Raw genomic sequence first — 26,493 nt, forward strand, 5'->3', positions numbered from 1 at the left:
ATTGTTTAAAAGTTTAAATACCATCCAAAAATTCATGTTATAAATATTATGATCCATATTAAAACTAAAATTGAATTCGATCAAATAATTATGAGCAGTTTCTTATATATAAGATTCTCAAAAAATGAAAAACAAATTAATAGTTATTAGTGATTTTTATTTTAAATTTAATAACAGTTTTAAATTTAGACATATCTCTGTATTATTGTTCCCTTGTTCGTGTAAAAATATAATTCGCTTTCGCGTTTCATCAAAAATGTTTCGAGGCATCTTTACTTTTCGACAGTGCAATCAGTTATCATAAACATGCGGAGTGAGCGGAGAGTATGTGGTGGGGGGGCCAACAATGCACCGCAAGCGATTCCGATTTGAAGTGTAACTGCAGATCTGACGCTGACTGTAGATCAATATTATACTAACACAATATTCACCGAGAACGTTCATTATTGATGGTTGTCGAACATGAAACTCAACTTTTTAAGGAGTCAAGTTGGGTAAAGTTTTTGATTACAGTACGGAGTATTATCACTGAGAGAAAAATAAAATAGGGGAGGAAGAAGAATATCAAAAGTAAATAGTTGTACATGATATATTTGAAGTACAACATGTATATTTTCTTTGATTTCACGAATTGTGATTTTATGATTTGTAACCATCCAGTGACATTTCCAGAAAAAAAGTTTCTTTTTTCCTTAAATAAACGTCTCTGATATACACGTGTATTTGTAAACAATGAGTAAATACGCGGATTTTAGGCAATGCCTCTTCTGTTCCCCAATCTAACAATAATATCATATATAAAATATTTGATAGTCCCTTCAAGTGATTGGTTAGTCATAAAGTTTCACATTTAAATGCCACGCAGTATATCAAACAGATAATTTGACATGTCACTTAAGAAATTGGGGGTCTCTTCTCATTTACTATGAATTTATTTTTAATTTATCTTTTCCAACTACAAATTGATTTTTAAATTTACAATGCCAACTTTTTTTTAATAGTTGTAAAAATAATTAAAATAAATGCCAACTATGTATCTATAATATTTAATGAGTCCAAAAGAAATTATTTTTTATCTCCGAACACTAAAATAGTGATTTTTAACCGTTATATCGAACAGACTCAATAAGGCATCACAATGAGCAAAAAAGATCCATAAAATTGAATTTCCGTTGCGGTTTAAATCCGTAAACAATTAGTAAATTTTAAACTCGTTTGGACCCGCGATCTCCACCCTTTACTGTGTCAGTGCATTTGACTGTGATAATTGAGATTACACAGCGTTGTCCCCATAATCACCGACTGTCTACTCCATTCTCCATATCCCCTGCCAATCAAAAAGAGCATCAGTGAGCACGATTCCACAACATGGGCATGGAGGAATCTTGCAACGCGTGATTTCGGTTACATGACAGTTACATATGTAGCTATAATGAGTGTCAGGGTTATATAGGTTTATTTATCTATAAATTAATAATAAAAGTATACACAACTTTATTATTTTAATTGATTTGTTGTTATGCTTCATTACCATAAATGTAAATAGTAAAAATAAGAAATAAAGTTTTCTGTTATCCTTCATTTACTATTTCAATATGGCAGTTTTTAAGTTGTTTACTTTTTTACTAAAAGTTTATTCGGCAAAAATATAAAATACTGTACACGTAGAACATCATCAGCCATATACATACCCCATTGTGTACTCATTGATCACGTAGTTGCAAATAAAGTTCAATGTGTGTCAAGGTATAAACACCAATAAAATCTTGTACTTGAAATTGTTAATAATTAGTAAATCGCCTTAATGCATCATTAGTTTAATGCATTGAAAAGAAAATCGTAAAATATAAATAAAATTGTATTTCAGAAAGAAGGTATTAATGTGGTTATCACAAACTGGTACCATGCATAAACCAAGGAATTTTCAGTTTAAAATTGTCTTGGTATCTTCTAGTGACCGTTCAAACATTGCAATGCATTGATTAAAAAAAAATATTTGATAAAAATACAGCACAGACAAGGTTGTTCGATGACTCACAAGGTTGTCCAGATGCTCAAGCGACAAACTACCGACAGACTACTGATAGATAAAAGGCACTTGTATTAATAAGGGATTCCTAAGAATTTATTATTAAGTTTTTAGTACATTTACAATATTAATCAGGAATATACGTACATAAATAATTTTCTAGATTACGTAATTTAATTATGCGCCCCTTCGTACATAAAGTTTTGGTGATCGTTGTTCCTTCATGAACATGTATATCTTGACAAGTTCGAATTTTTTTAAATTTCTTTAACTCATCCATTGTAAACGAATCACTCCGATGCTTTTCTTCAAGCCAGCATAAGTGGCAGAGAAAAATTTTAAAATTTTCGTGCCAATAATCGTTCTCGCAAGCAGCTTTACATTTGAGACACACATGATTAGTAAATATGCTGCAAAATGTCTCAACACAAGCTAGAGATACAACTTTTCCTTTTCTCATTTCAGTATATTTATGTAAAAATTGTTTATCTATATTGTATGTGCCAGGTGTTGGTACACAATTAATTTTTACCATAAATCTATCTAATTTTGAAGTGAAAGGAAAAGACTTTGATTTTCGTTTTCGATGGTAATACACCTTTTGATACTTCGTTGAAGGTGGACTTAAAAAAGATTCTTTCCGTTCTACCGTTTTACTTGCAAAAAATCCGGTTCCAAGTTGGCTGCATGTTTTCCTTGACATAATTCCAACAAAATCATTTTTAGGATTGTAATAGGTAGCTGGTCCAATATTGGGTCGATATTCGATAGTAATTTTTTTCTGAAAGGGAGATAATTTGGGACCAATTGGATCAGTGCTTCTTTCTCTCAGTGTGCCAAAACATAAAGGTTTATAAATACTTAAATCTTCACATATATATCTTTCTTCTCCTGGATAATTTGGAATTGAAATACGAGTCTCATCAAATCGATCAGGGAATCTCCACATTGGTTTCGGGCCTACTATTACGGCCATAAAAAACACAACACAAAATACAAAAATACAAGTAAAAAAATATAAAAACTATTCTGTCAAATTTTGACATATTCAACATTTGATCAGCTATGAGTGGGTAATTTTTTATAATATTGTAATATAATTCCCTAATTGTTTTTAATTTTAAAGGGTCAGAAATTTTATAGTTCAACACCATTCCATTAGAAACGCGTAAAATCTAAATGAAGTGATGTCTAACCCACAACTCCAGTCACATTGTTTGTTGTAAGATGTCTAAGGAAAGAAAACAAAGAACTTCCTTTATGGCTTTCGGCCTGTTTTTAATGGTAACACACAGATAATAGCGATTCATTGAAAACAATAGGCCAAAAAACGTAGTGAGTAATAAATAAAGCCATTTCTCGCACCCCATTTTATTCTAAGTAAGAATTAGAGCGGCATATTGTAACATTATCTTGTATTTGAAACATTTTCTGTTTTGGATTAAAAGTAAATCAAATTTTAACATTTAATATAATATCATTAGCAAATACACTAGCTAATAGAAAATTTAATATTTGTTCAAAAATAGAAAAACTTTTAAACATACACGTTTCAAGAGACATTCATAGTAAGCAATCTTGACATTTTCATATTCACACACATGTAGAACAAGACATTTTCTATTTAAACAACTAATTATGGCTTGTGCCTGAAACAAAATAATTCTCTCTTCTGCTAAGAAACAAGTTTCTTTGTGACGCGTATCCTACATGTAGCCTAAAGGAAATACCAGCACAAATAAAGCCTTTATTTATAAACATGGGAAAATGTTATTTGCGGAATTTTCTTTTTTAACAGATCTCTTTATGCCAAATCCATGTTAAATTTAGATAAGTCAGTAAACTCGGATAAAGGAATCGGGTGAAACGAGTCAGTGTAAAAAAATAAAGTACATCCTTGAAAGCGGTGATCATGTGGTTAAAGAATGAGTATGCATTTGTACTACAACTACAGATATAAATTAAAAAGTCTCAACTAATATTTTTTATAGATATTTTTATTAAAGAATGTTTTCTGCAACAGTATAATATATTTTCATATTTTGATATGTTTTTCTTTTTATTATATTTAAAGAGTTATATTAATATTAATATTTTACACAAAAAATATGATATATTTTATCCACATAAACTGTTTAAAACAATAAAAATGATTGGATGTAGTTCTCTGTAATATATTTAAATAGTAATAAATACGATTCATTTTATCTTCGTTTTCTTTCTAGAAAATTTAGGTGGTAAAAGCGATAAAGGTGTCATAATATATAACTAAAATTGGAAGAGGATATCCAAGCTTCAGGGACGCTCAAAAGGGTGAAACAGAATATTGCCTTTCTCCAACATAACAATTGAATTGAATAGAAATCAATAATTAAAAAGGTAAAACTTTAATAATTTAAGAAATTAAAATAAAAAGTTAAATTGTCAGAAGTGGGATTCGAACCCACGCCTACAGAGTAGACTGCGACCTGAACGCAGCGCCTTAGACCACTCGGCCATCCTGACACATGATATCGTTTACAATTAAACTGTATTTTAACTGTTACAATTTGTAAAATACAAAAATTTTATAAGAATTCTTAAATGTTTCTACTACACACACATAATTATTTTAAATTATTTATTACCATTATGTTAATAATTTAATATTATTTTGTAAATAAATAACTTACTGTTTATAACAACTATTGTTGTAACCTGAATAGCAAGTAAATAATATTTTTAAAATTAAAAATTAAAAATTTTTTTATTTTATATATAAACTGATGGGCAGACACATTGCTATTATAAAGTTAATTAGAAAATGCACTCATCCATTTAAATGCAATTTCTTTCAACAATTCTTTATTTTGATTTTTATTTAAATTATATCTTATAAATTCACAATGTGACTAGTCACATTTAAAAAATATAATATTATTAAATAATTTACACATAATAATTTTTAATATTTGGTTAGGTATCCTTACATTAGTTGTTTAGTAGACTGAAAATGATTTGGTTACTATTTTATTTATCTACAAAAGGAGTTGACTTTTTCTTAGGACATTTTCTTATTACATTTTCAAATAAGTGTATTGTTTCATACTTGCAAATAATATTGTAAATCATTTTTTAGGGTCATATTAAGCTTTTAGCGACTAATTTAGAATGCCACGTTTCAATCTACCTCCTGAAAATGGATTATTGAATAAAATAATATAAATCCCATTCAGAATGAATTCTTAGTATTAAGAGTACTATCAAATATTGTCTCGAAACAAATACATTTAAGTGTTTTCTTTGGTCAACCCAATCATAATATAAATATAATATTGAAATGTGTTTTATAAGTACTGGACAAATTTTGAATTAAATATTTTTTATAAAGCATCTTACAAAAATTTTAAATTATGTGTTATTTTTCTGGCGAACACTATATATTAAGATTCCTATAAATGATAAAATAATTCATTAGACTTAGTAATAAAAATACAGATAATATCATGTTGGAATCTTAAAAATTGTAATTACAATGCTACCAATGCATTTAAAACTCAGTACCCTGTAAATGTGGAAAAATGTTTTAGAACATTAGCAGTTTAAAATATTTTTTTATTTATAGAAACTTCTCAGAGAGATTGTAAGGAGAAGATCATGTAGTATTAACACAGCCAGAATCTACATATCTGATTATAAATTGTTGAATGAATATAACTTAAAGGGATTTATTCGCTAGTCGCCCTGTACAAACCAGCACATTTCTAATTATATCTATAGATTTTCAGACACGTTATGTTGGCGCGTGCCTTTACCGCCCAACACGATGTGCCACTGCGATATTCGTTAATCATCACGTTAAATCAGTTACACAAAAATAGGGGTGAAACCGTATTCCCTTATATTGACTTTGTCTCGCACAGGAACGTTGCACGTTCTCTGCAGCTTGTTTTTTTATATCAAGCGTGAATAAAATGTGGATTTTTTTGTCGAAAATAAAAAATATTGCTACTTTCGAAGGGGTTTTTGGCTGTTATTTATGAAGTTATGGGGAGAGTTTTTGTTAGCACATCTGTACGTTTTATTATGTTATGCACACTTACCTTTGACGACTATGTAAAGCTTTTATTTTATAGATTTTTATCCCCTATGTCCATTATATTATATATTGTTTGTTTATAAAACAATACAAAATGTTCAAAAAGTTTTTATTCCTAGGATTCGTTGCTTTCTAACCTTTAAAAAGCAACAAACGTACTAAAATAAAGATTATCTTGATAAAAGAAAATGATTAACTATTAACTAGTTCTAGAAGAATAGAATACTACTAAGAGTATTTCAATAGTTTCAACGTACTTTCCTTTTAAACCAGATTAAAATATAAATCCATTCCGGACAATTCATAAATCAAACACCGTTTTCTATTGTGCCGTAAAACGGATCACAGTTTAAAACGTCGTAATAAGGGGAACGTGGCGTCCGTGACACCCTGAAATCAAAACAGCGAATTTTGTGATTTGATTGATGTCTTACTGCAGCTTCTCATCATCACGTCAACATATTCCTATATAATGGCCATGTTCGGATGTAAATGATTCATTCTGACAGTATGAAAAGACCGTTTAAAATTTAATGAAACGGTCAAAACTGCTGAACACTTTTATCAAAATATTGTTATTATTTAATATTTCTTACTGTAGCAACATTGTACAAGATTATGCATTTGATTACATTACATTGATGAGTATAAATCCATATAAACGAAAGTAAAACTCCTCATAAACAAGATTAAGGAACATAAAACACTCAAGTTTAATGCAGAAAATTAAATGTCTGGAACGGCTGATGCCAGACACAAGGATATTATTTGGTTAAAGAAGCAAGAGCAAATAGTTGGAAGACGTTACACAAATAGAGAAGTTGCGAGTGAAAGTAGTGCAAATAAACCTAATGCTCTGTGAATTTGCACAAATAAAAGTAAAAAATCATAGATTTTACTGGCTATAAACTCATGTGGGAACAAACAACAAAAATAAACAAATTTAATACCTCAATACAGATGGTGTGAATATGTCATTTCCTGTCTTTTAGTACCTATTTGTTTAATTGATTTTATAACTCTTCTTAAGGGAACAATACGGTAATAAAAATATATATTTTACATGTCGGTTTTTAATTATTGAAATGTACGCTTGAACAATATTCTAAAGAAGATAAAAGTAGAATAGAAAAAGGATTTCTTCGCCATTAATTATTAGTTCATTGTTTTAAATCACCCGGTATTTTGATGAAAGTGATGTGTGAAATATCCCTATGTATGGTACATGATTTATCCTGTTGTTATTGTCATCGAACATCCGATGGTGTGTGATTTATAGAAATGAATTATTCAAGCACGAGCATATGGTATTGGTGTTACAAGTTCGACACGGCTTTAATTACTTTCATAAGATTACTTGAAAATTAATGGAAACTAAAATTTCTATGATAATGTGGGTTTAACTACTTAGATTACAAGCTTGTAATCATTTTTCTGTCATTAACCCTAAGTAATGCAAGGTCACTAAGGTTGCTTATTCCTTAGTAAGAAAATGCGATAGGTGACTTCGTTTTTACGTTGTTTATGTACTTGAATATATTATTATTAAATAGTATGGTGCAATATTTTAACTGCAACTTTTAATATAAATAGCATTTTTGATCAAATTCCTGCAGGCTTCAGAAATTTGTTCTTCTAAACCAACGAAAAGAATCTCAATACTCATTTTTAAAAAGTTGGTAGTGTGTTTCCATTTGAATAATATATAAATGTGCGAAAATTTTTGCTAAGCTAGATTTAAGACACCATTTAACAACAATAGATCAACATAATTAACAAACATTGCAAAAAAAATATTACTGGAAATAAAAATAATACATACAATGGACAACAATATTTCAACAGAGTGGGTTTAGTACAATTTCATTGCATTACCAATTTACGAGCTGTTCGAATTGAACAAAGACCCGAATGTGGCACAACCACATTACGTAAATGGCTCATCGTAAAAAGTTGTACAATAGTAGCTAAAAAGAGAAAGTGAAAGATTGTGGTTTGTTAGATGTTGTTGAAATTGTTCTTGTGATATATTTCACATATAGGTTAAAAAGATTTTGCCATGAAATTTGAACGATTGATTGATTTTACTTCATATTGACCAAAAACAGTAAATGACAAACTAAATGACTTTAATTGATTTAGGTCACAAACATCTATGGTCCCGTTATGCTACCCCTATAAATTCAAATTTTAAAACTAAATTGTTCTCGAACATGACACTAATAAGACTGTCACAATCAACTAATTTATATCTCCTGTATAATTAAACCAACCAAATTTGATACAAAACAGGGCTGCCCAGCCACTGGGCAAATAACAAAGAATGTGTTCATATAGTATTTGAATTTTTTTTTATTCAAGAGAATTAATGAAAGGGATTTCAACCCCTCCTATTTTGCGTATGACAGATCCGACGTAATGATTAAAGAACCACCACGTAAATTTGTATTGTCGGGCCACGTGCCACTACAAGGTGGTGGACGTGATTCAAATTATTTCGGCTTATTATATGGAAAGTTGGATTAAGGTCTGGAACACTCAAAACACAAACGGGACGCATATCAAACAGTCTCCATGGAAATGAGCGGGAGTCCACAAAGTTTTGTGGCTCCGACACGAAGACATTTTATTAAAAGCCACAACACTGACCCCAAAAATTTCAGAATATCTTCTATGATCAGACATAAAAATGTTTCTAAATTAATTCAGATGACTATCACGAATATATTTCAGATGGGGGTGTTATGTGTCCTCATTAAAAGGATCAGATAATTTTTAATTGACGGGCAGACACATATTAGCAAAATGAACCAGTAGTCAAGTATGTAATTATTGAAATTCTAAAACATACAACAAAAGCGGAAGTTTAAAAAAAGTCTTTTCAAGAAAGAATTGAATTAATGTCATGAAATATGAAAAATATTGCACGTAATTTCTGATTAACGTACTCGAGAGCGAGCAGCAGTTACATGTAATGTTCTTCATTCATCTTTCTAATTAATATAAAATATTTATCACAATCGCCATCCTGTAGTGTACTAACTACCAAACTAATTATTACCAGCACTTTAGAGAGCTCTGGATATGCCTTATCTGCATTTGAAGCACAAAACGTATTAATATAAATTGCAAATGCTTAAATGTTTCAGTTTTGCAGGTACGATTTATGAGATCTAGACTTTAATCAAGAGCGTCAGTGATATTAATTACTTCTATGAGAATTTTAACTTCCTTAGTTATGACAGGATACGAACTATCTTATAAGGTATTACTTTAATTATATAACATAAACTGTTTCTGTAATCCTATAAATAAGTTATATAATCAAGTTGCATTGCCATCCTGTAGTGTTATGTAGGCACCAATATTCACTTTCAATGGCCAGTTAAGATTTCCGGAATCTCGGTTATGAATATCTTGGTTTTCCATTTATCATAAGAATTAAATAAGAAAGTAAAAACTTCACCTTCATTTTGGTTATGAGAGCACAGAAGTAAATTTTAATTTTATATTTTCTTAATTATAATCACATAATTGAGTTAAAATTATGATAACACATTTACTGTTATTATTTATTCAAATACTTAATTTCTTGTAAATTAACTAAATAATTCATTGTCGGAGGTTCATTAAACCAACATGCAGCTTGTCCAGAAAACATTATGCAAAGCAACTTAACCGGAAGATATGCTAAGTACCGTGTAATATTGTCAAATATTCGAACCTTACCCCGAGGATATTGCGTCCAGTCTGACCCCCATGTCCAGCGGTCTCAGACGGAATAGATTTTCAGCTGAGAGAGTCGCTTAATGCAAATATTTCACGTTACAGTGCGTCTTGCAAATGCATTCCTGGGGCACCGATACGAAAAAATAAGGGGACGTAATGGCCAGTGCCCTAATCTTACTGGAAGGGGCGGATTCTCATCAACAAGGTTCACATTAACCGTCCAAGAAAAACATTGTATCGTGCTTAAGGTGCTGAATATGTTTTTTATTTAAATTTGGGACGGGGCGTAATGGAACGAAATAATAAAGTTCAACAAACGAAATCTTGAAAGGATTTGCTGGGAGAATTAATTTAATAAGATAAGTAATAAGAAGGAAAGGCGTGCACATAAATCATAGAGCCATGAGTTTTTGACTCATTACTAGTCGTCCAAGAATGTTATCAAAAACATTATTCATACATTAATAGACAAATATCACATATAAAAATTTATCCAATTATGATTAAGAAATAATAATAAAAGAACAAAGGAACGCGTTCACTGGAATCCATCTTATCGAACAACAAAAATGTATAATAGAAAATGGTCATTAAACACAATTATCAAACAACCATAATACAAGCCAACTTTAATGAATGTTTATCTTTCCAATTATTCCATAAACAAACACCCTTAGTGAAGCAGTGTATTATTAAGCTATAAAAACGGTGATCATATGTACTCTCAAATTAGTGACAATTAACCCCCATCGTTTACAACACCAAAAAAATGGCACTTGCGTTACCAGTCTAAGTGGAACATAAATTTCATTTTATATCGCAATCATCATGCAAATCTATTCGTGACAATAAAAAAACTTCAATAAAATTTTATAGCTTGATATCTGACATAAAACACGACATTTGGATACAGTTACATCGGGGGATATTAATAAGCCTAAGAAACAAAACGCGCACTTCATGGGTCTTGGAGATTTCCCAGTATTGTCTTTCGATTAGCCTTGTTATATATTTAAATTGCTGAAGGCTAATTAGCATCAAAACTACGTAAATCACGATAACATTCAAGCTTTGAAAGTAGAAACGTACTCTTTTAAAACCTCGTCGTCTTCGTGAATTGATGACTGATCATAAAATTCTACATCAGTAGAAGTTACAAGCAACTAGGTCTTTAAAATTTGCTACTATATTTGAATAATCGAGGCTATGGTATCAATTAAACGACTAAGATTCAATAATAAATAAGTGTCCAGTTTAATATAGCTCTCCATATATACACATACATTAACTTCTTTAAAAATGCCCCACATTGGCACTAATCTTTATTGACATTTATAATCCAACTAAACGTCTTAGTTTCATTAGAAGACGCTGGAAGTACAGTGCAATTGCTGATAAGGTTTATCAACTAAGCGACATTTTCCATAATGACATTCGCAACATAACACGAATATACAGAGTGATTTTAATTGACTAGGACTAATACCTCGTATTTCAGCCGATAAGTAGCTACCTTATGGCGTTTAAGCGACGTATTAGGTAGAACGCGATAAGGGGGAAGTTCGTAGACTGGGTGTTTTACTTTTAAATCCAATTAACATGATACCATTAAGTTTAATCCTTGGAGTGTCAGGGAGCGGAGCAATAGTCTCTTCTGGAAGGCTTAAGAAGCTTCCCTGGTAATTACTAGTAATCATTTTCAATTGTAATAACAATTCTGGAGCATTGTTTAAATAAACGGTATTAGCTTAAAGGGGGGTTAAGGATCATAGCTTTTTTAATTTTTATTTTAATGTTGCCAAGGGGTAAATTAAAAATTATATTTATTTTTATAATTCTAAGAGATGAGTATGTAGATGTAATAGTTGATTACCATAATCTATAATAAACTGCACAATAACAGCAATAAAAAGTTGAAATATAACCGGCCAAACATATTGTTTGTTAACCAAAAGTTCAAGTATTAGTCAGATCCATTTAGGAGGCTTAATGTATTCTTTTATTGTTGTTCAGTATTATAAATATTTTATTTTTCATGCTGAAACTTGCTCGCCAAAAGTCCAGTTTTAATATTTAGGACCCCTCTTTTGTAGCAGACCCTAAATTCAATGTAAATTTATTTCATCTTTCTTTGGTTACTTGCCCTCGTATAAAATCCACTAAGATCATGCCAAACCAGTCTTTTATGTATTTTAAATTATTTTTGCTGTGTATGTGGTCTCTTGTTATGGGAACATTATGAGTCGTCTAATGTGGGGCACATGTGTAGTAATACGTTGTGCTTTATTCGCAGTAGTAAGTTTGGCTTTGTATTAATGTAAATTGCAGTATAACTGAAATATTATTTAACGAACGATATTACTGACTTTACATTTATGGTCTGTATGACAACAAAGGCTTAGGTGAAGAAGTTATTGTCTCTCGTAGAATTGTTTAAATACTTTACACTTTTCTCTACCTGTTTACATTTTTAATTAATTTCTTTATTTACATCTTAAAAAGAATAATTTATTTTAAGGACTAAAATAATATTTAATTTTTAATTAATAATTGTTTAGGAAAATTTGGAATAAAATTTAATTTTGAATTAATAATTGTTTAGGAAAATTTGGAATAAAATTGCATGAAGTACGCAAAGTAAAACAATAATATGATGGAGGGTTGATTAATTAAACCGAAAAATGCAAAACAATCATGACCCATAGCATCAACGATTTCGGCTGTCCAAACTAAAAGATTTATTAGGCATTCCTTGCGTATAAATAATATTTTAATTTTAAAATTGCTTAATTGCTATATTAAATTCACCCTGGCTTTTGTCCAGGGGTCTAAATATTTGCAAATTGCCCTAAACTGCGCCGTTTTACTTCTTTTACCGGACGTGCTCGTCGGTAATCCCCTCGCAATCGATATTCGACTAATTTATATTTAATTGCATTTTCTGCTCTTCCACAGCCATAAAAGTTTTTATAATTGGAAATAAATTTTATTTTTTACATTAAGGAAACATTTTTATTTCTTTTCGAAGTCGTAGATAATCGGTAATGATGAAACAAAGGAACTTTTGAACCATTCGTTTACATTTACTTACTCATACATGTCTAAATATTAAATACACTTAATAATTGCTTTATAAAATCTAATTATGTAAATATGTGTAGTTATCTTATCTGAATCTCCAAGATAAAAAAGTAACATACATTTTTTTATCTTAGAATTATAATTTCTCCATATGCTTCGAAAGTGTTTTAACAATTCATATATGCACTTGCTAGTTACGTGATTTGTAAAATAAATAGCAATTATGAATAAGTACATTCCGATGGAGGTCGTCACACAAAAAAAGACAACCGTTCTTGGTACTTACCTGTATTTGTACTTACCGTACATACATATAAAAATGTGATGAGTAAATACGCATTTTCCAGGTGTATTGTTCCAGCGACAATTCCAAAAAAGACGCTTCATATTTGTATTCAAAAATCGTAGGAATTGAGAATATTTTTTGTTCAAATATGTCTTCCATGAATTGTTTTTACTACCGTTACCGGATCTACAAAATACCATAATATAGAATACTAGAGATCTATAGTTCTTTCTTTCAAAGGTAAAAATAATTCAAAAACATTTGCAAACTTAATAAACCCCTAAATGAGTAAGTCCTATGTAAATGATAATTGAATCCTGGCTATGAAACCTTAATAAATTCTCTTTGTAGACATTATGTCGTTAATTAAAGGTTTTCATTTTAGTTTACGCATCGACAATTTTTCCATTCTTTATTAAAACCGTTCGCATTTTATGTTTCAAAAGACCAGACTGCGGCTTTGTTATAAATTCAGCATCATTTAGCGAACAATGGAAGTAATATCCTAAACAAAGATTTTAATGTACTCTGAACCGAACAATTGTAGATTCTTAATTAAAAGTTTATCGACTAATTAAACGTCGTTTATTATTTTAACCCAATTAATTAATTTTTACATATATTTTGTACAATATTATTGCAGAAGTCCAGTCAAATTTTGACATATCAAATTTAATATTAAGGGAAAAGGGTGAGGGTTTCTTCTAATTGAACTTTATGCATTGTCTTGCCCCCCAACTTCGCATTATTCGGCCGTTTATTTGAGATTATAATTTTAATAACTAGCCTGCTTACCCTTTATGTTCTACATATGACAGATTGTAACTTTACTTGTTTTCGTAGGCGGAACACGATCTCAAAAGTTTATTGTGATTTATGTATGATCAGTAGAGTTAATCCAATTAGTTGTTATTAACTAAATTAACTAGGCTTCCCACAAACAAATCCAATTTTCTAAATAGTTTTCACCATGAAAGACTTGGGAAGCTTCGATCAAAGAAATTTAAAAATAGGACTTTTCAATGCATTCAATTTTATGAATTAATTAATACTGTTGTATTCAACATTTTAATCAATTGAAGTACCTACTTTAGGCAAATGTCTCCGGGTTGTGATTATATCACCCTATGTGAGCTTAAACAGAGCATTAAAACACATTTTAATCACCTTACAAAATAATTATTTTTATCCCCTCAAGGTGATCATTAAAAAGCCTTATCAATTGTGAAGTACCAACTGCAAAATGCAAACCGCAATAAGAACCGGACCTAATAGAGAATTTCGAATGACACAATAAAATGTAAATTTGAATTATTTGAACCGTTTTAACTTGTTTAACAAGAGCATTTTATTTCCCTCTAAGGGGCGTTGAATAAAACGTACAAAGATTAAAGCGTGGAATGAGCGTTGAGATTAAAATAACAATAATATACTTTGTGTGAGTGCGATAATACTAAGGGTGAGAATAAAATACGGGAACCACTCACGAAATTAAATGAACTAGTGACAATTCTTTAATGGAGACAGAAGTAGAGTACATAGTACACATAGTAGATTAGCATCAGAAAGTACAATAGTGAATCGAAAACGATAAGGAAGATACAAATATTAATTCCGAATTGAAACAGCTGTATTTTTTTATCCTTTTTAAAAGTAAAATCAAATTTTGGATATCAGACTGATATCAGATCAGATATATTTTCTGTAGATGACTGTAGTGATTGATATCTGGTAAAGTGGAAAGGAATAGTTTATTATGAGTTGCTTCCATATGGCAAAAATACTAAATTCAGATCTTTACTGTCAGCATCTGGACCATTTGAAGCTAGCGATTGCCTAGCTAACAGAAGACGTGTTGTGGGACAATGTTAGGCCAGACAAGACTCGCCAAAAACTCCGGGAGCTTGACTGGGAAATTTTGATGCATCCATTATATAGACTGGACCTGGCACCAAGCGATTATCATCTTTTTCTCGCATTGCAAAACTTTCTTAGTAATAAGAAAAATCATCTTTCAATTATTGGAGTTTTTTGGCAATAGGGACCAAGATTTGGAAAGATACCTTTAAAATGGCGAAACATTATAGAGCAAAACTATGCATATTTGGCTAAAATCGTATAATAAGGTCTTAAAGTTCACGTAAAAATAATAAATTTCTTTTTTCCCTACTTAATATTTATTAAAAATGATATTTTAAAATGTTATTGAACGTACAATGTAGCTAATGTCTATAATAAATCGACTATAAAGTTCCTTCATTAATTCTTTTTTACTAATCCCAGGATGTGTGTAATAAAAATTTGTCACATAGATAACTTTAATTTCAGTCAATATACAATTACACGGTCTATAATTGAATAATATTATCAAAACAAAGTTTTATGTCTTTCATTTAGATATAACGTAGTTTTATTAGTCCATAATGCAGGATATTAACTCAATAACTCGAATATATCATTTTTTATTGATGTTGTAAACTTCCCCGATATGTCGCATAGCTTTCATTAATATCATATACGCGCTGCTTAAATTACGTCCATTCGAAATGGGATAATAATTATTCAATTTCACAGTGACCCCCGGTTATAAAACAAAAAGTGTGGATATAAACAAGCGGTCGTCAAGATATTCACGAAAAATGACACAAAAGAAACAGAGTTCACCTTGATAGGACACTTTCACCTTCAAGTAGGATGACTAAATGTCTGGACCTTAGTTAATTCAGCAAAACAAATCTGGTTTTAAAATCTTAGCAAAGTAATTTTTTACAATGTGATACATAAATATTTACAGTGTTAAATCCGATTATGACTGCCATTTTTATATGTTATTTATGACTACCCAAACCTAACCTAACACAGAGAATAATTAGATTTTACTAATTCACAGATGTTGCAAAATCTAGTTCAGCATTTTTAAAAGCTGCATCTCATTATCCAACTCATTTTATTCCCTTCACAACGAGTAAGGGAGCATAATAAAATATTTAAGATTAAAGTAGAGGCTGAAAGTGGAGATTAAAATAACAATAAGTTTTCAAACAATAGACATTGAACTTGAATACACGCAATTCATTTTATACAAGGTGACATAAAAATGGGTGGGTAAAGTTGCATTGAATAGATCGTCCACCACTATTGAAGTGAATAAGTGGGCATTACTGTATAAACAGTACGTACTATAATTGTTGTTTTAATGTTCCGTGAAATAGTTCGATTCTTATATGTGAGAAAAGGAGATTCGCGTTTTTGTATTGTCCCCAAATGTGGACGTATAAATCAGCGCTGTTTTGATGGCTAAAAAGAATAACCGTCTGAACACAAAAGCGTTTTAAAATATTGTAAATTTGGGGAGAAAGTGCCGCGTACAAAGTGGATTTGTATCGTTATATTATTAACAGTTAGCTTAAAATTCGCCGGGTCGGGTCCATTTCGCGGCGGCTGGAACAAAAATCAATAGTCAGCACGTGGTGGGCCCTTTAATTATCTCTTGGTAATTTTCCTTCAGCCGTATGTGGTGCGCTTTCTAATTACCCTTTTTATATTGTCTGCAGTAGTCGCGCAAAAAATATTAACATCCGAAGTTGGGCCTCGCTAACAGACCATGCCACCATTAAAATAAGGGGGTTGGTTTTATTGCTTTTATGACGGATTTATGGTAAATTATATTTTTTACAGTTAGCGGCTTTATCGCGTAAGACGTATTTTTAAATTAATTTGAAAAGTTGTGCGGTCTGCTTTTAAGTTAGCAGCGTCATAAGTAAGTAAAGATGACTGTTCGTTCTCTCCTTTCTTTAGTAGTAATCACATATAAGTGTGCTTTGATCCATGGTTTTGTTCACTAACGATATTGTGTAACTTCTACTTTATGCACGATCTTCCTAAACTGCAATAGAAAACAGAATACAAAAAAAAATGGATTAATGCAACAGGGATGTTATTTTAATTTGATAAATATTATAAACACTTAATAGAGTCAAATTTGTGGTGTTCAATTGTCATCAATTGAACTTTCTTGCTGTACCCAGTTTGTGCTTCTCACGTTACTACGTTATTAAAATAGGAATGGTATAGAAAACAACAGCTTTGAGATGTGGAAAGAAAGGAGGTGGAGAAGTCTTTACGTCAAACAGCTAGAGGTATGGATGCCATTTCACATGGTAGTCACCTTTAATTTCCCAAAATCTCCTTTTTTAGCTTATCTTACGACCCTTCAAAACCCAGTTTTCAATATTGTTACGGTTACTTTAGTGTGTTTCCAATACTGCAACATAAATTTGTTACCATAGCCAAGAAAATTTTGCCTTTCCACATATTGAACTGGGACAGAAGAGATTGGTGACATCCAAATTCACAGACTTCTATAAACTTTGACGAACCTTCAGCGTCAAGTAAAAGTGACATGGAATGAGATACCTCAGAGCGAAATTCAATGCCAAGGTGATTCGATCAATGGCTGAATCATAGGGGAGGTCCAATTCATTATTATTTTAGGTGACCACTATATTAAAAATTTTTGTCTGAATTTCTATTCTCTGAACACCGAAAATCAGTTAAGTCTAACAATTTGATCTTTGAATTATTTTGTATGTCAGTGAGTATTTTCTTACATACGTTTATTTTATAGACACTTGTAAAATACCATACAAGGAATATTATAAATTATTACGAAAGATTTCATTATGTAATTTCCGTCGGTTATTTTTTCATGTTTGATTATATCGTTTACTAATTATTCATTGTACTTTACCATTTTGGTTTACCAAAGATTACAACGGTTGTTTATTTATAGTTAATCAAACAGCATGGTATTGAAGTTATCTTGAATCAGTCGGTACTGTTTCAAAAACAACCTTTAATCATTTCCATAATAGAACGCTGTTACTTTACATTCATCTTTCAAAAGGTTTAATATTGAGATTATAAATTTGATTTAGACAATTAAAATGTTTGTAAGTACTAGCTACAAAGACAGCCTATGAAATTCATGATGTTCATGAATTTCATAGGCTTCATTTTATTTTTAATATATATATTATTTATAATTATTTTCATTAAGTACATTATAGACTGCATCTGCTTTTTAAATACGTGAGAACTGTCAACTATAGAAAATTGCTTTCCAATGTACTTTTAATACTTACCTCTAATTTGTTATTCCAACCTGGGACAAAAACAAGTTAATTCCTTAAATGCTCTCTATTCATCTAGCGGAATGTCGCTTGACTTTAATAATAGATTGTGTTCAGTAAATACAGTAATGATTGGCATTAATGAGTGAGAAAGTCCACTTCTTTTACCGTGAATAATTCATTCATGATCGCAATTCGATTTTCTCGTTTTGGCGTTATAAAACACTTCAAATCGCAGCCTTTGCTCTTATTACTCAGTGCATAAAACACGCGAGCCGCAGATGCATCGAAGTAATTAAGGTTGAATGAATGCAGGAAATGGATTAGGTAAACTGCAAACACTGCCTGGTTGACGTAGCTTATCTCTACTGCTATTCGCGTAGGTATCTAAAATCAAATTCAAAAACATATTTCAAAGGACTGGGATAAATAGTATATATATATAATATTGTGATAACATGCTCTTGTATTTTCATACCAAGAGAAAATTGTCAATGCAAAATATCCCCTTGAATATGATAAATGGTTCACATTTTCCTCAAGTGTTTTCTACATATGTTTTGACGGAAATAGGTCTCGTGACGTGGGTTGCTGTCAAATAGATAGAGATGCTACATTTCAGCATTCTGGCGAATGATGAAGTATTAATATTCCTACTGGGGATCTTTTCCAGTATAAAGAAAAAGTTAATTTACATCAAAGCAAGATAGAATTAACGATTGAGATGTACAAGTTTAATAAATCATTTTTATGAAATTTTAATAATTGTTTCAAACAAAGTAGCAAATCAAATAATACAGAAGTCTCGCAGCTGAACTAAGTAATAATAATACTAAACAACTTCTTTAAAACTCATCAGATTCTACCAACGTTTACTATGTAGAATAGTAACGTTTTATTAAATTCACCATATTAAGTACACATGGACTTCTTCGCTTTTGTAGGTTTTCCGTCCAATATTAAATGTTCAGACAACGTATATTGTCCGTAATGCTCTTTTGTAGACAAAAAGTCTTTCGCTCAAGGGTGAACAGCCCCAAAATATAATCTCATAAGATGTTCTCCAAACAAACCCGGGAATAATGGAACATTAGGCTGGGAGATCGGCTGTATGATTCCGTACTGGGCTGACATTTTACGACTCTAAACAATTTTAAGGTTATTTAGATACTGCTGATATGAATTTAATTTAGAAGTGAAAGAAATGAGTACAAAAAACACATTTCCAGCTTCAATGTACCTGCTTTTAAATTTTAATGAACCTTTGCTGATGGTTTGGGTAATTCTTTTTCAAATAAAATATACACTTCTATATTTTTCAGATGATTATCTATTAACTATTAAAAACATTAGACAAATTAGTGGACGTAAAACATGATAATTTTAGTTGGACTAAGAAAAATGGCCTCAGCATCCTTGGACAAGATTAACAAAAAACCAATGTTCCGTTTGAATATCTGTGGTGTGTAATTGAACCTTTAAAGGTCATCCGAATTCGCCGGATCACGTTTTTTTTTTTCTATTAATAAACCAGTTTGTGGTTCTTTGTTAGATACATAATGGGTGGCAGAATTGAATTTAAAATACGCCATTACGTCAGTTGTATGCGAAAAAGCTGGAGCTCGCATTAGAGGACTCATTGACCTTTTGGTCACTAAGTGGGGCAGGCACGGTAACGAATTTTAATCTTTAATAGCTTAGAGAAAACGAACTGTACTTTAAACAATAAATTATTTTATTGTATTCAATAACAATGGTGACAATAAAATGAAAATGATTTTAATCAGAAATTATAGCTTAGATTTTATGATTTATGAAATATAAATTTTTAATTTGCAATATACAGATTTTTGTAAACGGTAAAAACGTATGTGTATCTTCACTATAATAAATTTGGTTCAGACTTTAATGTCTAGCAAAAACAATATGTCAGATAAATAATAATATATGTGTCTTGTATGCTTGTTTTTAGATTGTCTCCACCGAAAATATTAGGTAATTTCCTCTCCTAATAAATTTGTGGAAAATGAAACTACGACTTCCACTTAACGCCATATAATTTATTTGCTACCGTCGTGTTTTTCTCGTAACGACTCAGAAAGTTTGTGATGTATTTTTCTAGCGTTTGTTTTCTGGCATTCAAGATTAATAGTCTAGTTAGTTTTCATTTTTAAATGGTCATCTTATTAATTTATATTTTATATTAAAAAATATTTTGTTTGCTCCACATATATTAAAATATATAAATATAAATTAATAATTATAATACAACCAAATAATATATATCGAATTAAATTCATCAAACATATTGCAATTAAATCATCTATTTTTCTAAACATCACCCCCTGATTGATTCGTACCCCAGCCACAGAATGGAAACTACCTCCACGAACAATGCTGTTTGTTAATGCCGACATTATTAATCAATGACTTCCATAACACATGTGTTGTGCGCGATGTTTCTTGCAAATATTTTTTGAAGAATGGCAATTTGTTTTTCGCCAGTCTGTCGAGTACAACAGATGTGGTAACCCTTCGTACCCGGCTTTCCATTCAGATTCCGCCTGCGATATGTGTCGCATGCGGTCCATCATTATCATGAGGGGGGCACGAGGGTCCCTGGTGTTTTTCGGATTATTTTTAATGAATGATTTATACTTTTTTCACGGTAAAGACCTCCTCTCGCCCGGTCCCCGAACACCATAATTCATCATTTATCAACGTGCGAAGCTGATACCTCAGTAATGAGAATGAAATATTGTCAGCGAATAATTAATAAATGTGTTCTCTGATGCCAGGTTAAAATATCCGGTATCACGGATATACTATACAACATAGATGTTATAATATAATTCCAAAATATTCTATTTAAATTGAATAGTATATATAGAAGGTTTGATATATTGGACGTGTCTACCTACGTGAGATGTTTATAATCATTTGCAAAAATCAGTAATTGTTTATAACTAAAATAGAGTACCAAAAACATGTTCTTGTCATAAATGTGTAGATCATATCGTTAAATTAATCTGTAATATGCTATTATCTAATAATCACAAAAATATTTTTAAATTTATCTTAAGGGTGTGTTTAATGTAAACAATATTTATGGAAAACAAAAACTTGAGAGTTTTGGTAACGAAATAAACTGAAATAATGATTTTTTATCATTTGAATAGACATGTATGGTTCTGTTTCTTAGGAAAAAATATTCCTTTATTGAATTAGATTTTCACTTTTTCTTGTAACATATTCTCATCCTAATAAGAATTAATAATTATAATACTTTTTCTCCCAAAATATTCTACACGATTTTTTCCTTTCCCTCTGTTATTATTATTTTGTTTAGCTATTTTAGGTTTAAATTTATGCCAGTAAAATTTATAGAGCAATTTATTTATTTTCATTAGAAAAATATTAATAATCCACTTTGGTATTTGAAACAGATATTACAAAAATTAATCTTTTGTCTCTTACGGTCATGCTTTTCAGTTCAATTTTTCGTTTCAAACGATTACTAACTAAAATAATTAGAAGTTCTTTTTGATTCATAATACATTAAAAATCTAAAATATTTAGACTGCATTGGAACAGCACAACTTTCAACCATTGTGAACTGAAAAAAATCCTTTTTTTGTCAATTTTTGAAAATAAATAAATAAACAAAATAATGCAAAGCTGTTTCATAAAAAATTCTAATAAAAGTACAATAGAAAACGAGATAAAAAATAAAACAAACCTTACTCATGTAAAGGTCATCAGATGTCAAAGAGACACGAATCAATTCAAACTTTGAAGATGCTAGTCACTCGTTCTAGAGAAACATGAGGAAATAATTCCAACAAACGTCGACCAACAAACCTGAACAACTATAGATATGGAAACCTTACTCAGTTCAAATTTTCTTCATCGACCTGCAAGCAAACCTGGACCCGTATTATCCAATTTCGTCGCACTAGTTCCAACGTTCCTTCTTGTTGGTGTTCCCGTAGACGCAGATTATAGGCAGCCATTGTTATGAAACGCCCTGTATATAACATTAGACATAATTTTAAAAAATTGTATCCCCATTTAATTAGTCTGATATATTATTAGGAGTTATTATTTCATGTTATTTTCAGTTGCATTAGGAAATGGTCAGATTGTACTTATTAATTTGCAATTTATTTGCAATTAATTGGCTATTAAAGAGAAATTAAATAGCATTTAATTAAGAATCATAAACTTCTAGAAAGAATCAAATTGCTCTTACATCAAATACCTTACACAAGTTTATTTTAAAATGTACAGGGATGTTGACGTATGTTGTTTCTCTTCATTGTTTTTATAAGATAATCAATTTCAAACAAAACTTAAGTATATGTTACAATTAAGAAATATTTCCTAGGCAATATTTATTTTCTTTAACTTTCTACTATAATATAAAATAAAACCAACGATTTTTTTTTAATTTCTTAAACACCCATAAGAATGTATGGTATCAAAGTAATTCAGAAAAATCAGTTAAATTCTCTATACAAATACGCTGGAAACATCGGTATCGATCGTGGTGATGCGTTTTCCGCCACCGGTGAGGTAACTGGATACCGTTGAGGATATGCAAGGGAGAATAACCCTTACTTGTTCAATTACTTCCAGCAAACTACTTCATATGAGTGCATAAACAAGCTCTTAATAGCAAACTGATATTTTAATACGTACTGTGAATACACTACAAGAGTTCGTTACGACGTTATGAAAGTAATTCAGGAAGGAATTTATTTGAGTGGAAATTCTTTCGAACTTATGAAACTTATTATGTAAGTTAAGAAAATGGGCACTTTGTATATCATGACATCCTTAATGTTTAGATGATTTGTGAAATGTTTCTTCTTCTTTAATAAAACACATTAAAAGTTTATATATGTACATACATTTATTATATATTTATACATATATACACACATTTTCTGTAAAGAAACTTTCGGCAAACAAATATTAACTAGTCCGAGACTCGTGGTAAATTTTTAATCAACTTTCTAAATATCAATTGATACTTGTTGTATGAAAAGTGATTTTCCTGTAGACATGTGGTGTATGTGCCTAAAATATACCCCTCTGTACAACGGGCAGATTACATCAATAATGATATATTTTCTTCTTCAAATCCTTTTCATCAGATTTACCATTCGTGGTTTCCCCAGATGTAATAAATCTAGCCGTCTCTCCAAGGAATCGACTTGCAGGAGAGTCCGGGAAACTCAGCTATTGACGTGTTACTAAGATTGATTGCATCGTATTTATATAATGATTCTGTGTCAGTGTCTGTGAAAATAATCTCCTTACATCAATTAGATGGAAAAAATAAATTAAAAAACCCGGCGATCCATTTCAGATCGTAAGCACCGAGATTTCGATCTTGATACGGCGTAATGGTCTTTTTATTTGTATTCGATTATTCGATTTTAGTCACTACAAACGGTTTTTATTAATAAAAACAATCGATTTAACGGAAAAATAACTTGTGGTATTACAAGTTACGAATGGCAGATTAATTATAAACTCATTTACAGCAAAAATAACACAACAAACTTATGCAAAAAGCACAGACAAGTATGCATAATGGATATTATGTAAGTGTGGATTCTAAAGGTTTTGTTGTTATGCATTAACAGTGATGTATACCTTGTTCGTGCGTATAACCAAAAAAATAAATTAAAAACATCTATTATCCTCTAAGTCTTGGTACTAGGATGATATCCGTATGAAATTTATAATGTATCATAATTTTCTAGTTTTTGCTTTGCCACTTTACATTCAAGTGACTTACAAAAGCACATTATAAATAAAGAGGAAAAAAATTCATGTTACAGCATGTGCATGTTAAAAGCTTTTTAAATAAATAACAACTTTCATTTAGTACATAAATCAATTAACGAGTTTTGAAATCTGTTTTGTTATGCAATTATTTAAACGTATCATTATCTAATTGTTTCTGTAAATTTTATTCTATAATAAATATCATTAGCTTATCGCATTCGCATAAAACCGTTTTAATTATTATTAAAAATGAATTTCGACAACGATAAAGACTTCATAAGAGCTACACGAAATGTAGACAACAAAAACGACTCAGGTGCATTGTCACCTATTATCATAAAACATACATTAGCTTGGATAAGTTTGGGGTCAATAATTCCACGGGTGCGGGTAAAGCTGATTACTTTAAACTTTGTGACCACAATACGAATTAGTTGAATTTATGTCTAATATTTGTTTTGGAGCTTAAAAAATTGTATTTCTAATTTTTAGGATACCAATAGGTTTTGAACTTTTTCAAAGACATTTTTTTTATAGGGAAACCCCACGTGCTGGGTATTGTTTGGGGAGATATCTGTGGAATTCCTAATGATGACATATTAATGTAAGTATTTACTCTCCATTGTTTTATGGACTTATAATGATGCTTACAAACAATAACTCCACATGTAATCGTTATTCTTCTTAGCAGTAATGGAATACTTAATTGGAAAATTATTTTAATGTACTGCTTAACAACCGGATTTCCTAAATTGAGCAGCATATTTTCTATTTAAAACATGTTCATATCCGGCAGTCTATGGTGTTTCTTTATAAGACGTGAAAATTTTTATCAACACGAATAATTTTTCTCATGTATAAAGAATAACGTTTTATAAGGCAAAAGCGCCGGTGTATATCCATTATTAATATCACTTATTCCAGTCTCTGGAGAAATAAACGAGAGTGTAAGGTAAAAGTTACACCCAACGTAGTTATCCGCAATTATACTTTGGTTCATTTCAGAGCGAAGCTGCATGGAACAAACGTTATTCATAATTTAACTAATCCATTTTAATACATAAAAATAATTGTTAGATAAATTTAGGTAAGTTTTATATTAGATATAATAATTTCATGTGCGTTTTTCAGGAATTTCATCATTGAACTTAAACCTAATATTTTTTATGGAGGGTTTGCAAATCGAATGTAATTTAAGAAACGGACAAAAGGCCCGAAATGGTCTATCATGAAATCAAATTTAAGAGGATTCGATAAGTTTAATAAAGGCTCTTTGTTCCCCTCTGGTCCAGCGTTATTGGAAAATCGGTGATCAGTGAAATCCAGTCAAGCATTATCAACGATTATCAGCATACGCAGTTGACTTATTCGGTTTTAGACAATTACTTGCATACAAAACGAGGTTAATTAATTTACAAATCGCGGAAGTCGCAAATAATACTGTTTAATTTGTATAATATTAAATATTGTAAGTAAAGTTAGTAACATGCAATGTTGAAATTTACTGTTAAATTAATTTTTACCCGATTTTATTCAGAGAAATGATAATTTACACAACGTAAGACAAATAGAACGTGACCATTATTTTGTTAGGCTCACATTAATTCAAACTAATACTTGTTATTTTATTGTGTGATATCTCAATTCTCCAGACACTTGGACATAGACGAGTTCTCTCCGCATTTAGATGCTGTAAAATAAAATTTCAATAAAATATTTCAAATTGGTTGGTGTCTTAGTTCCCAGAAACCCTTCGTATATTTTAATATGCAAGAATTCGAGACAATAAACGAATGTCAATAAAATAGGCATCGTCTGGAGTAACATAAAACTATAAGTAGAAGCCGCCAACGAACAGTAAAATGAAAATGCTCAGACCCAGCCATTGAATTCAAATGCATTGAACATACCGATGCGGGTACTGTCTGCATCATCTGGTTAACCGTGAAACAAGGAACATAAAACAATAAAAACTAATAAACTCAATTAAGAATCCAGCTCCGTATGGTATGAACACTGTCTAAGATATGTGCGGTAGGATTTCTTGTCGGTGAAGTAAAGGAACAATGAGGCGCATTAGTCTTCAATAATGATAAGAGTAATAACGTTCGGAATAGATAAGCAATTATTTTTTCTTTGAAATAACCATTTAAGAAGTTTCATTGTCAATTTTTTAGTTCTATGTAGATTCTAATTGACCTGGAATTAGATAGCGAATATTTTTAGTGGATATTGCAAATAAAACTTGATTCGTTAGTGACAACTAGCCATTATTGAAAAATTAATAAAACCCCACCCATCAACTTTGGCTATGATGGAGAGCCAGATCAAGGGGTACGTGCAATAAGACGCAGGGTGC

The 26,493-nt window shown here is 30.6% G+C and overlaps 2 long non-coding RNA genes and 1 other non-coding gene across 4 annotated transcripts; 1 reads left to right on the forward strand and 2 right to left on the reverse strand.

Annotated features, from left to right (window-relative positions):
- Positions 1-1,845: 1,845 nt before the first annotated feature.
- LOC126264873 (uncharacterized) lies at positions 1,846-3,065 on the reverse strand. The gene is made up of 2 exons (XR_007547473.1): positions 2,177-3,065; positions 1,846-2,117 (listed from the first exon to the last, which is right to left on the reverse strand). It is a non-coding gene; the product is annotated as an uncharacterized LOC126264873 (long non-coding RNA).
- On the forward strand, positions 3,063-25,550 carry LOC126264872 (uncharacterized). Of its 2 annotated transcripts, XR_007547472.1 has the most exons (5): positions 3,063-3,102; positions 3,156-3,364; positions 4,255-4,408; positions 24,672-24,738; positions 25,266-25,550. It is a non-coding gene; the product is annotated as an uncharacterized LOC126264872 (long non-coding RNA). The 2 variants fall into 2 exon arrangements; XR_007547471.1 differs by lacking the exons at positions 4,255-4,408; positions 24,672-24,738; positions 25,266-25,550 and having other exon boundaries at positions 3,156-3,541.
- Trnal-cag (transfer RNA leucine (anticodon CAG)) lies at positions 4,452-4,534 on the reverse strand. Its single transcript has one exon. It is a non-coding gene; the product is annotated as a tRNA-Leu (tRNA).
- Positions 25,551-26,493: the final 943 nt, after the last annotated feature.

Source organism: Aethina tumida, chromosome 3 (assembly GCF_024364675.1).
Source record: "Aethina tumida isolate Nest 87 chromosome 3, icAetTumi1.1, whole genome shotgun sequence".
Lineage (NCBI taxonomy): Eukaryota > Metazoa > Arthropoda > Insecta > Coleoptera > Nitidulidae > Aethina > Aethina tumida.